A 17,620-nucleotide genomic window follows, 5' to 3' on the forward strand; every position below is an offset into this window, starting at 1 on the left:
TGTTACTTTCATATGCATAGCTCATCTGCCTGAGATTTATTTAATTGGAAAAGTCCTATTGTGTGGTTCTAATTCTGTTACTGCAAGGCTGTTGGGTCAGGAAAAGTTTAACTATACAAAGGTCCTGCTATGATGGTAGAGAGCTATGTGGCTAACTATTTTACAAATAGTATATGCTTAGGAAATAGTATAAGTTTAGGAATTTAGTATATGGTGTTTTGTCAGAACATGAAATGATTGCTAACTCTTTAAAGTGTATCATGATGACACAATGAAATTACATGATTTCTTTCTCAAATTCAAGTTTTCTGAACTAGAAACTACAAATACAATGGAACACAAGAACTTGGTTGAAATAACAGTCGCATGACACAAATGCATGGTCACCTTTCAGAGTTGTGTTAGCATTATTACTGAAGCCTCACCATCCACAAGAGGACCAAATAGCTTACATTTTGTGAAAACTCAGTGAGTTAGCATAAGAAGTACAATCTCTTATAGAGATATCTTCTTTCCAAGTTTTCACATTCTTCAGGAAGATGCATTTGAATTCGTTGCAATAATAATACATTAAAAATGAATGGAAGAATAGTAAGAAACTGAGTGCAAATGTCGACCTATGAAGTGGCTTCTTTGGTCATTTTGACAAAAAAAAAATATCCTTCAGTGTCTCCTCAAATTCTTTACTCCTGGCTAACTCAGTCTTCTGTAACGACTGGCTCCACTGTTTTACTACTTGCTCCGGGCATCTCTGATTATTTTATTCATCATATTATTTTTTGTTTGGTTTTTATTGTGAATTGGGTAAAGTTTTACAGATTACTTTCCATTAAACAATTCACACATTTTTTCAGGTTATTGACTGAAGGCCATAAAATTCAACATCATTTATCCTACTTGCTCACTGTTTTTGTTATGATCTTTCCTTATGTCATAACCTCTCTGAATTTTGTCCTTGGGAAAATACCGTTGATTTAATTCCAAATGCTTGATAATTCTAAGGTATCCATATGTCCCTAGTGTTACTGTAACCCTCATAGACCGGCCTACTGTTTGGCTGAAAACTGAGCCACGGGAGTGAGCATCTTTCTGGATCTACAGGATGACTACAGATCACTGTGTTGGGATTCTACCACTCTCAATCTGACCAGTAAAAATGGGCTTTTTATGATTTTGAGTTTATTCCACATTTTACTACTGCTTGTATCCAGGAAAAAATACATGCTTGGTAAGGTTGTGGGGCAACAGAAAAGAGGAAGACTCTCAATAAGATGGATTGACACAGTGGCTGAAACAATGTGCTCAAAAATAAAAACAATTGTGAAATTGGCACAGGGCCGAGTGGTGCTTCATTCTGCTGTGCATAGCATCTCTATGAGTCTGGATCAATTTGATGGCACGCAACAACAATGATATCCAAGGCTTTCTGATGTGATTGGTTCAGAGCATTTAGTAGTGGTAGCTGGGCATCATCTAATTCTTCTAGGCTCAGAATCACAAAGGTTGGTGTTCCTATGGTCCATTAGTACGCTGGATTTATTGTTTCCATGGGTTTTTATTTTCATCATTTTTTTTTTCTTCTGGACCGGAATAAGACAGTAGTTGGACCTAGTAGGGCTGCTCATGAACTCATTAAGAGTCAGATTGCTGCTCACCAACGCAGGCTGTACAGCATCGTCAGAGATGGGTTTGACCAATTAGCATTGCTGTCCTCCGAGATCATGGTCCTGAGTCCCAGGTCAAATGACTTATTGCTCCACGGTGCTTGGTTATGTATTAGAAGATTTTAAAATATTTTTGACCCCACTAGATGCCGTCACATAATGAGTTTATTTGCATTTGATGAAATAAACATGTAAATATATCTTCTGTCAAGCCTATATATTTTCCTAGGTGTACTTCGATTCACACACTCCTCTCAGGGTTCTCACCTGCCTGCTTCGTTCATTTATCTATTTGCTGGGTTCTTCTTATTGTACATTGTCTTCTTTACCCTCTAGTCCTCTAGCCATTAATTACTTTTCCTAGTGTTAAAACATTTTCATTTTTCTTTTTTAATTGTTTTATTAGGGGCTCATACAACTCTTATCACAATCCACACATACATCAATTGTGTAAAGCACATTTGTACATCGCCCTCATCATTATCAAAACATTTGCTCTCCACTTAAGCCCCTGGCATCAGCTCCTCATTTTCCCCTGCCTCCCCAATCTCCCCTACCTCATGAACCCTTGATAATTTATACATTATTATTTTGTCATATCTTGCCCTGTCCGATGTCTCCCTTCACCCACTTTTCTGTTGTCCGTCCCCCAGGGAGGACGTCACATGTAGATCCTTGTGATCAGTTTCCCCTTTCATATTAGAGACTCATACAAATGTTTTGTCTTTTGTGATTGAATAACTTCACATTCACCTGATGTCTTCCAGGATCATCAATATTATGTAGGGTTCCTCAGGTTCATTAGCATTATTGTATTCCAATGTGTTTATGTCCCATAGTTTGTTTGTCCAATCTTCCATTGATGGACAGGTATGTTGTGTCCAAGCTTTGGCTATTATAAATCTTGCTGAGATAAACATTGTGTACTATGTTCAACTATCTATTTGCGTCATGGCTCTTATTTGTCTAGGCTATCTATCAAGAGGAAACATTCCTGTGTCATATGATAGTTCCATTTCCAATGCTTAAAGAGGCATTATTTCCACAGGGGTTTCATTATTTTATATTTCCATTGATTTTGTTGTTTGGTATCTTAAAGTCATTTCCAATTCATCGTGACCATTTTTCCTACAGAATGAAACACTGCCCAGTTCTGTACCATCCTCACAATAGTTTTTATAGATCAGTGTATTGTTGCAACCACTGACTCAGTCCGTCTTGTCCAGGGCATTCCCCCTTTTTGCTGCCATCCTAATTTGACAGGCAATGATGCCTGTCTTCAGGAAGTGGTCTCTCCAAACAATATGTCCTGAGTACATGAGATGAAGTCTGTCCATCCTTGCCTCTAAGTTGCATTCTGGCTGTATTTCCTCCAAGACAGATGTTTGTTTGTTTATTTTGGGGCAGACCATGATTCTTTCCATATTCTTCACCAACAACATAATTCAAATACATTCAATTTCATTGGTTTTCCTTATTTTATACCCAACTTTCACATGCATATTAAAAATATTATGACTTGGGTCTGGCACAACTAAGTCCTCAAATTAACAATCTTGCCTTTCGACACTTTAAGAATTCTTGTGGAGTAGATTTATACCCAATGTAATGCTTCTATGCATTTACCCAATTCTTCTCCTTCTGTGAGCACTGATTGTGGATCCAAGCAAGAGGTAATCCTTGACAACTTCAATCTTTTCTACACCTGCTATGTAGAAATGTATCCCTTGTTCCAAGTACTCTCCTGAATCCTAGCTGAACTTCTAACAGTTCCCTATCAATGCAGTGTTGCAACCATTTGCGGATGATCTTAAGCAAAATTGTACTTGGATGTGATATAAATGATATTGTTCTGTAGTTTGACCATTCTGATGAGCCACCTTTCTTTGGAATGGACACAAATCTGGATCTCTTCCAGTCAATTGTCCAAGTAGCTATCTTTGAAAATCGAATTCAACTTATATATGATCAATTGGTGTCCTGTCCCATAGACAGTCCTTAGCCTCATTAGGGAGGATCATATAGAGCTTCTCCAATATTTCTTCTCACAGATGTAGTCAATTTGATTTTTGTATTTTCCATCTGGAGAAGTCCATATGTGTAGATGCTATTTATGTTCTTGTATAATAGTACTTGTGATGATGATATTGATCTTGCAAAATTGTATCACATAATCTCTAGCTTCATATTTATCCCCCTGGCCATATTTGCAGCTACTGTTTGTTCTTCTTTGTTTCTAATTTTTCATTCTAATTTCTAATATTTATAAATGCATATGATTACATGAATGATCAATTTTAAACTGAAAACATTGTTTGAATTCTTCAATTCTTTTATTACTAGCTTTAATGGTTAGTGCATACATTTTAACGATACTTGTATTGGTTGCATTTCTTTGTATGGAAATAGCTTTTATCCTATCACAGACAGCATCGGTACTTCAGGAAAGTTCTTGAAATGTCAATTTTGATGATGCCATTCCTCTTGAATTCCCAGCATAGTAGGCCATATGATTATCTGATTCAAAAACTATGTGTTCCCAGCATAGTAGACCATATGATTATCTGATTCAAAAAGACCAATAATATTCAATTTCAGTTCCTTGATATCTAGGACATTGATCATTGTGAGGTCCATTTCACTTGTGACAACTTCCAATTTTCATAGATTCATACATTGTACATTTCAAGTTCCAGTCATGAATGATGTTTACATGTGTTACTTCTCTCTTTGATTTGTACCCCATCAGCAAATGAAGGTCCTGCAAACTTCATTCCATCCATGTCATTGTGGTTGACTTTAATTTGAAAAGACAGCTCTTCTTCAATCATATTTTAAGTGTCTTTACATAGTGGTTCCACATTGGGCTGCTAACCATAGGGTCAGCAGTTCAAAACCACCAGGGGCTCCTTGGAAGAAAGAGGAGACTTTCTAATCCCATAGGGAGTTACGGTATCAGTAACCCAAATGAGCAGTTGTACCTTGTCCTATAGGGTCTTTGTAAGTCCAGTCTGAGGGTCTTAACTTCAGTATCTAACAATGTTTTGCTGCTATTCCTAATGCTTTCAGTGGCAAATCCTTCAGATGTCGAAGGATTTCGAAGGATTGCTAATCCTGATGTTAGTCTGGAAGCTCTGTTGAAACTTGTTCAGCATTGTCATTAAAAACCAATTATTTATTTCCTTAAATATCATTTGAAAGTCCAGTGACATGGCCTTCAGCGCCATAGCAGTGCCCACTCCCACACAGTGCAACAAACTGAATCCTTCAATGTTGCATCTCCAAGCCTGAATTATTTATTTACTTCTTTCAACTTGAGAAATACTTAGCATGATTTTGTGTTTTGGGTTTTCAATCCCAGATTATTACATATGTGATTGTCATATTTACTCCGTCTGTTGAAGCATACTGTCTTTCTTTGATCTATTGTTCAACTCCTTTAATTCATCATTGCTTCCATTTATGGCAGTTACTCTATATTCAAGAGCAATTTTCAGAATTTCTTCTGTCCTTTGTTCTTGCTTTTGGCTTTCTTCCTGTATGATTTACTTTATATGATGCTACAATTCTTCTGGTCTGTAGTCATTAGTGCTAAATGCATCTGTTATCATTGATAAGGTCTGTATAGTCAACTGGGATACAGTCAAAGTTGTAGTTTGATACTGCGGAACACTTTTTTGTTCAACTTCAATTTGACTTACATATTTACGTGTAAATTATTTTCCCATATTTGACTTTCAGTCTTATTTTAACTGGTGATATGGACTTCTCCATCATCCTTTTCCACAGATGTAGTCTATTTGACTACTGTGCAAAATTCTAACATATGATCTCTGGTATTGTTTCAATTATAAAATAATTGAAATCATTTGATTGACCAATTGATTACTTTTGACATTTTATGTTTTTCTATATTCATTCCTTGTACATTCTATGTTCACTTTATTAACAGATATTTGCTGATATTTCTTCCCATTTTCAGTCAAGCTGTGTAAAAAAATGAAGATTCTAAAAACTTTTATTCTACCCATATAATTAAGCCCTACGCTACACTTAGTGAGAGAAAGATGGGCTTTCTAGCTCCATAAAGAGTTAAAGTCTCAGATACTCACAAAGCAGTTCTACCCTGTTCTACAGTCACTATAATTAGAGACCAACTCAACGGCAGCGACACTACTTCTAGAAAGTAGCTCTTCCTCAGATACACGTGGTTGGTGTTAGATGTTCTGACTCATAGCAGCCCTATGTACAGCAGAACAAAGCAGTGCCTACCCAATTCTCACAATGTGTTTGAGCCCATTGTTGCAGCTACTGTGGCAATCCATCTCCTTGAGACTTGTCCTCTCTTTAGCTGCTCTTCTACTTTACCAAACATAATGTACTCCTTCGAAGTACATGAGATGATCTCTCACCATCCTTGCTTCTAAGCTGAATTCTGGATGTTCTTCTTCCAAGACAAATCTGTTTGTTTGTGGTACTTTCAGTATTGCTGGCTAGCGTCATAATTCAAATGCATCGATTCTTCCTTGGTCTTCCTTACTCAATGTCCAGTTTTCATGTGCATAGGTGGCAGTACAAAATAGCTTGGGTGACATGTACCTTAGTCCTCAAAAGAACTTTTTTTTCAACATTTTAAGGAGGTCTTGTGCAGAAGATTTACCTAATGCACAGGGTCCTTTGATCTTTAAACTGCTGCTTCAATGAGCATTGATTCAGGATCCATGCAAGACAAAATCTTTACAATTTCATTTTTTCCTCCATTGACCTTAATACTATCTATTGGGACAACTGTGAGGATTTTGTTTTTCTTTATATTGGGTAGTAATCCATACTGAAGGCTACAATTCTATATCTTCATCAGCAAGTGCTTAATTCTTCCTCACTTTCTGCAAACTAGATTTTGTATTTTTGCATATCCCAAATGGCTAATAAGCCTTCCTCTAATCCCAATGCCACATTCTTCTTCATATAATCAGTTTCCTGATTATTTGCTCCGCATACAGATTAAATAATGGCGAAAGAATGCAACTCTGACATGTATCTTTCTTGATTTTAACTCACTCAGTATCTTGTTATTCTGTTCCCACAACTCCCCCTTGATCCATGTGCAAGTTTCTCATGAGCACAATCTCGTATTTTGGAATTCCTATTACTTTCAAGACTATCCATAGTTTGTTATTATCTCCACAGCTGGATGCCTTAGCATAGTCAATAAATAGAAGTAGACATCTTTTTTTTTTCTATTCTGCTCAGCCAAGATCCATCTGACATCAGCCAAGAGATCTCTTCGTCAGTGTCTTCTGAATCTGTGGAAGTTCCCTGTCAACTTAATTCTGCAATAATTGTTTGAGGTTCTTCATCAACATTTACTTTCTTTCTGCAGGTATACTCTAATAATTTAAAGTACAGCTTGTCAATCACACTTGGCATGAAACACTTGGTACAGTGTGAGGAGCTTCAGCATCAGGAACTTATACATTTTGCTTTCTTGAGTTCTATTATTAATGTTACTTACCACCAGTTGTTTACATTGAGTCCTAATCCAGACTGAAGGCATTTGTCTGAGATCTCCAACTCCCCTTAATTTTTAGCAAACAGGTTATGTCATCCGCATATTTCAGGTCATTAATGAGTCTTCCTCCAATCCTAATGCCAAATTCTCTTTGTAGTTCAGTATCTCATGTTATTTGCTCAACTTTCAGATTGAATATTTGTTTATCAGAGTTAATTTATATGGGGAAAGGATACAACCCAGATGAACACATTTTCTGATTTTAAGACATTTATTTTCCCATTTTTCTTTTTAAAAGACAACCCCCACCACCACCACCACACCCCCGGCCTGTACAGACAGGTTCTGCATGAACATAATGAAATGTTCTGGGATTCCCATTCTTCTCAATGTTATCCAAAGTCTGTTAGGATAAACCAAACACAAATGCATGGTCATTGAGTTGATTCTGACTCTACAACCCTGTAGGACAGGGTCGAACTGCTCCTGTGGGTTCTGAGACTGTAACTCTTTAGCTGAAAAGAAAATCTCATCTTTCTCCCACAGAATGGTTGGTGGTTTTGAATTTCTGACTTTGCAGTTAGCAATCTGGTGCATAACCACGAAGCCACCAGGGCCCAAGCAGTTTGTGATGATACACAGGGCCAAATGCTTTACATAGTCAATAAAACAAATATAAGTTTGGTTTTAGGTTTGTTTGTTTTTTTTGTATTCTTTGTCTTCAATCAACATCCATCTGATCTCAGCAGTGTTTTGCTTTATTCCCCATCCTCTTTTGAATCAGAGCTTAATTCCTGGAAGATACTTATAGATATATTGCTTCAATTTTGAAATAATGTCAGCAAAATTTTACTTGTAAATAATATTAATGATACTGTTTGATAATTACCACATTATGTTAGAGCTTCTTTCTTTGGAATGGTTACAAATAATTTTCTCATTCAGGTAGTTTGCCAAGTAGATATCTTCCAAGTTTTTTGGTGCAGAGTGTGAATGCTTCTAGTGCTACATCAGTTTATTTAACCATTCAATAGGTAGTAAGAAACACTTCCCAGTGCCTTATTTCATAATTACTATCTTCAGTGCAACTTGAATATCTTCCTTCACTAACATCAGCTACGGATCACAATGTACTCCTTGAAATGGTTGACTATTGACCAATCATTTCTAATACAGTGACTCCGTGTACTATTTCCATTCTTTTTTTATTTCTGATAAATACTTTTATTGTAGATTAGGTGGAGGGAGAGTTTACATTACTGACAACCAACCTACATTTAACATTTTAAAATGCTTTCTAGAATGTTTACTATTTTGATGGGTTGATCCTTAAATCGTTCAAACTGCAAACTTGAAATTTTCTCCAGTTTTCTCAGCTGGAGAACTGTGGAGTGGGTTCTTCTTTCCTGTCTTTGTACATTGCATTAGAATACATTATTTTGTTTTCTCCACTTCCCTTGAAAACGCTCTGTGCGGTTCTTTTACTTCATTCCTTCCACGTGCTTTATAGTCAGGAAAGGTGTGTCTCAGGGTTGTATCCTCTCACCGTGCTTACTCTATCTGTCTGCTGAGCAGATCATTTGAGAAGCTAGCTTATATGAAGAGCAGTGTGGCATCAGGATTGCAGGAAGGCTTACTAACTAGCTGCAGTATGCATATGATACAACCTTTCCTGCTGAAAGTGAGAGGACTTGACTTACTTGGTGATGAAATTGAGGATTCCAGCCTTCAGTATAGATTAAGACTCAATGTTGTGTAGGCTAAAATTCTCACAACTGGACCAGTAGGTAAGATCATGAGAAATGAAGAAAAAAAATTGAGATTTTCAAGGATTTGTCTTCCTTTAACCCACAATCAATGCTCTTGGAAACATGAGCCAAGAGATCAAAATATGCTTTACATTGGATAAATCTAGAGCACAAGACCCCTTTCGAGACTTAGAAAGCAAGGGTGTCACTTTGAGAATTAAAGTATGCCTGACCCAAGCTATGGGATTGTCCATTGCCTCAGATGCCTTTGAAAGTTGGACAATGAATAAGGAAGACTGACAAAGAATTGATGAATTTGAATTATGATGCTGTCAAAGACATTATAAATACCATGGACTGCTAAAAGAAAAACCAATTTTTTTGGGGGAAATATGGTCAGAGTATTCCCTAGAGGTAAAGAGGGCAAGGCATTTCTTCCATACTTTGGACATGTCCAGATAGTCTCTGGAGAAGGCCATCACGCTTGGTAAAACGGAGCACAGTGAAAAAGAGATAGACCCTCATGAGACGGATGGATACAGTGACTGCAACAAGGGGCTCAGGTTTAAGAACAATTGTGAGTATAATGAAAGACCCTCTTTCATTTCGTTCTCTTGGCATGGGTTGGAATTGACTCCATGCACCTAAGAGTATCATCTCAGCAGGAACAGAGTCCCCATCCCACTCAGAAAGAAGAGCTAAGGTGTGAAGTCAGAACCAGCTTGTGGGCACTTATTGAGAACAACAGCATGTTCACAAGAGCAAGAGCAAGCTTCAGAATCTCTTGTGACTTCCTCTTTAGCGGTTTCTTTCTAGTTTATCTTCTTAATTCCTTTTGATTTTCTCCATGATAGTTTTGATGCCACCCAACAGCTCATCTGCTCTTCTGACAATATTCAATGCATCAAATTTTGAGACAGTCTCTAAATTCAGGTGCATATATTCAAGGTCATATTTCAGTTCTTTTGGCTTTATTTTAATTTCTCTCTGCTTAAACCTGAATTCTTGAATTAAGGCTTTCTCCACACTTGGCTCCTTACCTAGTAGCTGCTGATGACACTGCCTTTTCCCCTTGTTCCTTCATTGTGGTTGTCTTGGTGAGGTGCCCTCAAGTTGGTCTGACCCCTAGCAACCTTTTGCACCACAGAAAGACACATTGCCCAATCTCTTTCAATAGGCAATCTGATCCCTGTGTACTCCATCTGATGAGGTCCACATCGATAACTGCCATTTCTGCGATTTTAAATAGGGTGTTTATAATAAATTACAGGAGAGTGTTGAGATTAGTTATTAGTGACACATCATCTTACTCCAGCATTAATACCAAAAACCAACAAAGGCATTGCCATCAAGTGGATTCTGACTCATCTCCTACAGGAGAAAACACAATTCACCTTAGTTTCTGGGCGATAGACTTTTATAGGAACAGAAAGTTCCAACTTTCTCCTGCAGGGTGGCTTATCAGTTCAAACTGCTGACCTTTCTGTAAGCAGCCTAATGTAGAGCCCAATTATTACCAGGGCTCTTTAATTGAAAAGTTAAAAAATAATAATACAATATTTTCAGGTGAGAAAATGGAGTGGAGGGCACATCTGGCCTTTTCCAGGTTTGGCAGGAACACAGAGAAATCACTCTACACTCCAAGGCTGACGGCTACACGGCAGAAGACAGATGTCTCCACTATCTGTCCTTTACTGTATCCTGAGGTCAAATGTTCCTCCTAGTTTTACTGAGTTCAACAATCCACCTCAATGGCAACCTAGAACTCAAAGACAACATTCCAGACTACCGGGAAGTTCACAGGTCAGGATCAGAAAAGAATAAGGATGCACTCGTTTTTCCGCTCTTTTCAATGTCTCTTTACAACCTCATCTCCTCTGGTCCTCAGCGGCTCAGCCACATGTACCCTTGCCTTAAGACGGGGACAAGGAGGTTTGTTGCTCTACCTTGTGATCTCAGCCTTTTTCCCCATCGCTATCTGCTTCATAGTTTCAGTGTTGTGACTTCTGATACCTCTGCTGCCTCTGCCAGGCCAGTAAAGGATCTCACCCTGGCTCAACTGATGATTCTTCTTTCTTAAGAGTAATGGTATCCTTCCTGTTCCTGCTTCCAAGCTGGCTGTCTTGTACCCAGAGGAATAGTGAAATTGAAAAATGACTGAATTGTAGACCTGTACACGTATACACTGATCCCACCCAGTCACTGGATAGCAGTTTTAAATAAAGACTACAGATGGAAGAGTCATACAAAATGATTTCACTTCACCACAGCTGGTGAGGGGATGGTTTTTTTTTTCATTACTGGAATTCTTTTTTCAGTTTTATAAAACTTTGTTATGTAGTTTTTTATATCATTAGTTGGTATTTCATACATATATCATATCATTCCACCTGCTAATGAATTTTGGCTGAAAGCAGAGAATACCAGAAAGATGTATATTTATGGTTTATTGAATATGCCCAAGCATTCAACTGTATGGATAATAACAAAGGACTGATAGCATTGAGAACAATGGGAATTCCAAAACACTTCATTGTGTTCAGAGGCACACGTGCCTGGATCAAGAAGGAGTATGAGAACAAAACAAGGGGACAACACATGGTTTAAAATCAGGAAGATGTGCTTCCGGGTTGTATACTTTCGCCATAGTTATTCAATCTATGTGATGAACATATCCTCAGAGAAACTGGATTATATGGAGCAAAAATGTGGCAACAGGATTGGAGGATGACTTATTAACCACTTGGGATGTGCACATAACACACATTGTTGCTAAAGTGAGGAGTCCTGGATGGACTTGCTGATGAAGATCAAGGATCTCAGCCTACAGCATGGTTGATCAGTCAATGTAAAGAAGCTCAAAATCCTCACAACTGAGTCAATAACTGGGCCACATCAGGATCAATAGAGAAAAGGCAAAAGTTGTCAAGGATTTTGTCTTGCTTGGGTCCACAATCAGTGTTCATGGCAGCAGCAATCAAGAGATCAGAAGACATGCGTGATTAGGTAAATCAATTGCATAAACCTCTTTACCATATTGAAAACAAAGATGTTACTTTGAGGACTAGTGTGCACCTGTGTCAGTCGGGTACACTAGAGGAACAAATCAATAGAAACACTCATATTTATATAAGAAAGATATTTATATACAAGAGCAGTTGAATATTGAGAAAACATCCCAGCCCAGTTCAGATCAAGTCCTTAAGTCCAATATTAGCCCATATGTCTGACACCAATCTATAAAGCCCTCTTCAGACTCATGAAACACATGTAATGATGCTGAATGCAGGATGATCACAGGCCAGTAAGTAGAAAGTCTTTGGATCCAGTGGCGTTGTAAACATCTCAATGCTAGCAGGGGTCTCTACATGGCTTCTCTGGCTTCTGAGGACTGGTTGCATCAGGGAAGGTCCATGTGGCTCCTCCAATTTAGGGAACTAGTGTAGTTCCATGTGTCTTGCCAGCTGCAATGTCTCTCAGGGAATTGTCTGCAGAGAGAGATAGTGTTTCCAGCCTCCAAGAAGGAATACCAGATTTCCCAGAATTCTCAGGAGAAAGCCATGCCCACACAGAGGTCTCATTGGCTATCTCCAGATGGATAGACTAGACTCCACCCCTTCACTCTTAATCCTCAAATTGACACCAAATTATGTAACTATCACAGCAAATGGCCCAAGTCATGGTATTTTCCTTTGCCTTGTATGCATGTGAAAGTGGAACATTGAATAAAAAATACTGAAGAAGGATATTGAAAGTACCATTGACTACTAAAAGGACAAACTGATCTGTTTTGGATGAAATATAGCCAGAGGGTTCCTCAGAGACAAGTATAAGAAGACCTTGTTTTACAGTCATTGGACGTTTTGTCAGAAAGACATCATGCTTGGTAAAGTGGAGGGGCAGCGAAAAATCGGATTGATACCCTGGCTGGAAAAATGAGGTAAGGCATAGGAATGATCATAAGGATGGCCCAAGACCCTGCAGTGTGTCTTTCTGTTGTGCTTGGTGTCACTATGGGCTAGAAATGACTAGATGGCACCTGCCAACAATAGCAACATTGGAACTGAAGTTGAAGATATTTTAAAATAAGTCCACAAGAGACAAAATGCGACCTTGAATATGCTCCACTTGAATTTTAAGCACATCTTAAGAATTAACTTGGCTCATTAAACACTAATGACAGAAAACCTGATGAGTTGTAGGATGGCATCAAGAGCATAATACATGAAGAAAGCAATTGGCAGGAAAAAGTGAAAAGATCAAAGTGGATGTCAAAAGAAATTCTGAAACTTGGTCTTGAGAGTAGAATAACTAAGGTAAATGAAGTGGAAGAAATGATGAAATCAAAGAGCTGCACAGAAACTTAAAAACAAAAATTCCAGGTCTGTTTGTTGACCTTTATGAGTGTGTTTTCCAGTCAAGTCTGATGAGGTGCCATGTCCTGCCCCTGAAGTCTTATTTTTGAGATCCCTTGGGGACTTCATTGCTTTGCTCCCCTTGCTGCTCTGTTGCACACCCTTAGTGTTTCACGCTGGTGTAGTGGGGTCAGATCGGGCACAATTCCCACATCGTGTTTCATGGTGGGGCCGGCCCTATGGTCCTCTCTGTGCATTGGCTGCTCTGAGCAAGAAATTTTTAAAAGACACCTGGAGAAGAAAGAGTAAAGAGTTATCCTTAAGTGTGAAAAATCCTGGTGTTAGAAAACCAAAAGGAGGGACATGCTCTGCATGTATCAAGCTGAAAAAACTGAAGCAAAGAAAAATACATGCCTCAAATTACAATATTAGAACATTTTATGGGCAAAATATTGAATGATGCAGGAAACATCGAAAGAAAATGGAAAGAATACCCAGTTATATGTGAAAAAGTACTAAGCAACAGTCCACTGTTTTAAGACATGACAAACAAACAAAAACAAAGAACAAGAACCAATGGTATGGAAGGGGAAGAAAACCCAAGTTGCACTGACATCATTAGCCAAAAATAAGGTTCCAGGAATTGACGGACTACTAATTGAAATGTTTCAACAAATCAATTAAGTACTGGAGACACGCATTCATCTATGTGAAAATATTTGGAAGATACTTACCTGGCCAATCGACTGGAAGAGATTCATATTGTGGTAGCAATTATACAATACGGCTTGATGTGATTGAATTATGGAATGATATGATGTCTGGGTTAGCTCCTAAAAAAATGGTTTGGAAAAATAAAAGATGATCTCACACATTACAGAAATTATTGAACAATATCATTAACATTGAAGACAAGTAAAATTTTCCTAAAAACCATTCAACAATGGGAACAGTATTACATTGAGAGAGAGCTGCCAGAAATTCAATCTTCTTTCAGAAGAGGATATGGAAAGTGGGATATCATTGACTATGGTCACGTGAATCTTTACTGAAGATAGAGAATAACAGAAAGATGTTTACTTGTGGTTTTTAGATTATGGAAAAGAACTTTTTTATGGGTTATAAAAAAAATCCACTATGGATAATATTGAGAAGAATAAGAAATTCAGAACATTTAGCTATGCTCACCTGTAATCTGTACATCAAACAGAACAAGGAAATGTTAAGTACCAATGTGTTGGTTTTTATTTAACTCAGGTCCAGCTCAAAGTGATGCTATCTATGTACAAGAGAATGAAGTACTGCATATTCCTGTGCCATCCTCTCAAAGTTGTTATGTTTGAGTGAACTTTTGTAACTATTGTCTAACTCCATCCGATTGAGCGTATTCCTTTTTTATTTTTTCCCCAACACTATACTAAACATAATGTTCTTTTCCACTGTGTTAGTCCGGGTAGACTAGAAAAACAAATCCATAAACACGCATATGTATATAAGGGAGAGTTTTATATATAAGAGGAATTGAACATTGAGGAAAACATCCCAAACCAGTCTAGTCCAAGGCCATAAGTCTGATATTAGCCCATATGTCCGAATGTCCAATACCAATCTATAAAGTCCTCTTCAGACTCACGAAACACATGCCAGTGGGTAGAAAGTCTTTGGATTCAGTGGTGTTGTAAGCATCTCAGTGCTGGCAAGAGTCTCTCTGGGGCTTCTCCGGTTTCTGAGGTCTGATTGCGTCCATGTGGCTTGTCTTCTGCAATGTCTCCCAGGGAGTAGCAGAGAGAGAGAGAAGTGTCTTCCGCCTCCAAGGAGGAAGTCCCAGATTTCCCAGAATTCTCAGGAGAAGGCCAAAAGAAGTCTCATTGGCTATCTCCAGATTGACAGCCTAGACTCTACCCCTACACTCTTAGTCCTTCAATTGATACCAGATTAGGTGACTACCACATCCAGGGACTGATCTCTCCTGATAACAGGTTCAAAGGCATGAGATATTTCACTGTCCTCACTTTGAAGACGCAGTTTGCTTGTAACAATAGGCTCAAACCTAAAAATAAGTGTGAGGATGCCACAGGACTGGGCAGTGTTGTTGCAGTCTCCTGTGTATTGGGTTGCTATGCGTAGGAATTAAGGTGACCAGATGTCCCACTTTTGGCGAGACAGACCGGATTTTTAACAATTTGTCCCGCATCCTGTGGCATTTTTAAAAAGTCCCACTTTTTGGAAAGAATGCACGACAGCTAGGGAACTGCGGGAGAACAGGAAGGGAATATATGGTTTTCGGCTGCCATGTGGCTATTTCGCCAGGATATGAGTTTTATATTATTTTTGTTAATTTTATAATGTTAAACTTTAATAATAACAAATAATTGTTGAGAACTGATTATCGAGAACTTGTTATCAAAGTTCGCATTGCTGATCAGTTGTTAGAATTCGACCACCATTGTTTGGACTTAACGAACAATGACATTTTTTGGCATTGGCAACAACGAAAACATTTTGTAACTGTCTCTCAGACGATACACATCGTAATGCATCCTAGTGCTAGTTAAACAAGTGATGTCAACAAATCAGCTATTCAGATAATTTAGGTAAGTAAATTATTTATTTATTTCATAAATACATAATTTTTTTTGAATTTAGCAGACAGTAGGCGTATTATTTAGATTTTAAAGTGGTGGCAAAATGATATAGACCAAATTTTTAATCAAGAACCCCATCCCAACCCCAACCCCCAACCCCCCACCCTCCAACCCCCGGTCAATGGTGTCCCACCTTACCAATGTTAAAATCTGGCCACCTTATACTAGATGGCAGCTAGCTAACAACAACAACAACAACACGAGTTGCAGAGAAGTCCACAGTAATGCATGGCAACAACGCAAACAAATCTATTCTTCTACAAGCATTTCAAAGGTAGTTTTCATCTATTGATGCCAGCATGTTGATTAGTCATGGTTACAAGAGCAATTGGTAGGGCATTAATTTTAGTTTCATAATTTTTAGAAACATCACTTACGGTATTTCTTTCATTGAAAGTTTTATCATATTTGTTCATCTTTTTGTGCTGCATTTCAGTGCATTTTAAAGTCTTCATGATAAATCTGGCAGAATAAAAGGGCGATGTTAAGTTGCTAGTGAGGTAGAGAATGATTTAGGGAATAATCATGGTAGCTTGTGATGTAGTCTATAAATAATTCTGTGCTATCACAAAAGTTTGTTATATAATGGAATGATCGCTCTAGAAATATGTAAAAATTCTATTTCCTGCTATAAATATTTTCCTTGAAGTTTCTAAGTCTATTCTCAAAGAAGTGATTTTCTAAGGAAATAGGCCATTGGCAAGAGAGAGGGCAAAAGGAAAGGAAATCAATAAAAATGCATAGGCAAATATTTTGTAAACTCATAGGTTAAAGTAGGATTTTAATTGAGTTTATAGATAAAATATATTTCCTACTGTTTTAAAAATATTAGATGAAATGCTAATGATTTAATTTATAAGTAGAGTCCCTGGCTCATGGATACGCTATGACAACTTGAGTCTATGATCTCCTATGACATAATTATCCAGGCATTTCCTGAATAAATGATAATCAAAATATTCTTTGAATTCTTTGTCATCTATATGATAAGTTAATATAACTGTCAGTTTTTCTCTAATCAAAGTATTAATATTTAATTTCTGGTAGTGTGAAATTATAGAAAATGAATTTAAAAAATCCAGATTTTCCATTGTTCATTTGTATTTTAAAAAAGATAATCAAATAAGCAATAAAATACATTTATAAGTGTATCAAAAGTACACTGTATGGTGGTTGTATTTCCCAAAATAATTTAATACAATTATTACCTTTATCTACAAAAATATTGGCTATTTTATCAGCATATACCATAAGAAGTATCTAAAGCACTCTACAGTATAAATAGGTTTTTAAACTCAATTTTTGAAAAAGAGTTTTAAGGCTGGGCCTGCTCAGGCCGGTGGCAGCGGCAGGGAGTGGGCCGGCGGAGCAATCAGGTATGTCGGAGTCGCCCACAGGGTGGTGAGTCCTAATTCTCGTATGATAAACAGTGTGGTACATGGTGACATATGCATTAGGAGTGACACGTGATGACGTATGCATTGGTTTGCTTCATATTGCCTTACTCAGCATTCCCTTTTTCAGTGTTCCTGTTGCTTGGACCTTAACAAATATAACACATAACCTGGGGAGGTATGTATTTTTGCACCCAGTGAAAGGAACACCTTTTGAAATGCCTGACCAGGCTTTCTTTCCTGAGTGTGCTAATTCCCAAAATGCCACAACTACATGGTGTTCAGATCTTTGGAATTAATAA

The 17,620-nt window shown here is 37.7% G+C and overlaps 1 pseudogene; it reads left to right on the top strand.

Annotated features, from left to right (window-relative positions):
* LOC115873757 overlaps positions 1–17,612 on the top strand; it is a 156,741-nt pseudogene extending 139,129 nt beyond the window's left edge.
* The last annotated feature ends 8 nt before the right edge of the window (positions 17,613–17,620 follow it).

This window comes from Echinops telfairi, unplaced genomic scaffold (assembly GCF_000313985.2).
Source record: "Echinops telfairi isolate 266 unplaced genomic scaffold, ASM31398v2 ScPeMD7_7469;HRSCAF=8507_1, whole genome shotgun sequence".
Taxonomy (NCBI): Eukaryota; Metazoa; Chordata; class Mammalia; order Afrosoricida; family Tenrecidae; genus Echinops; species Echinops telfairi.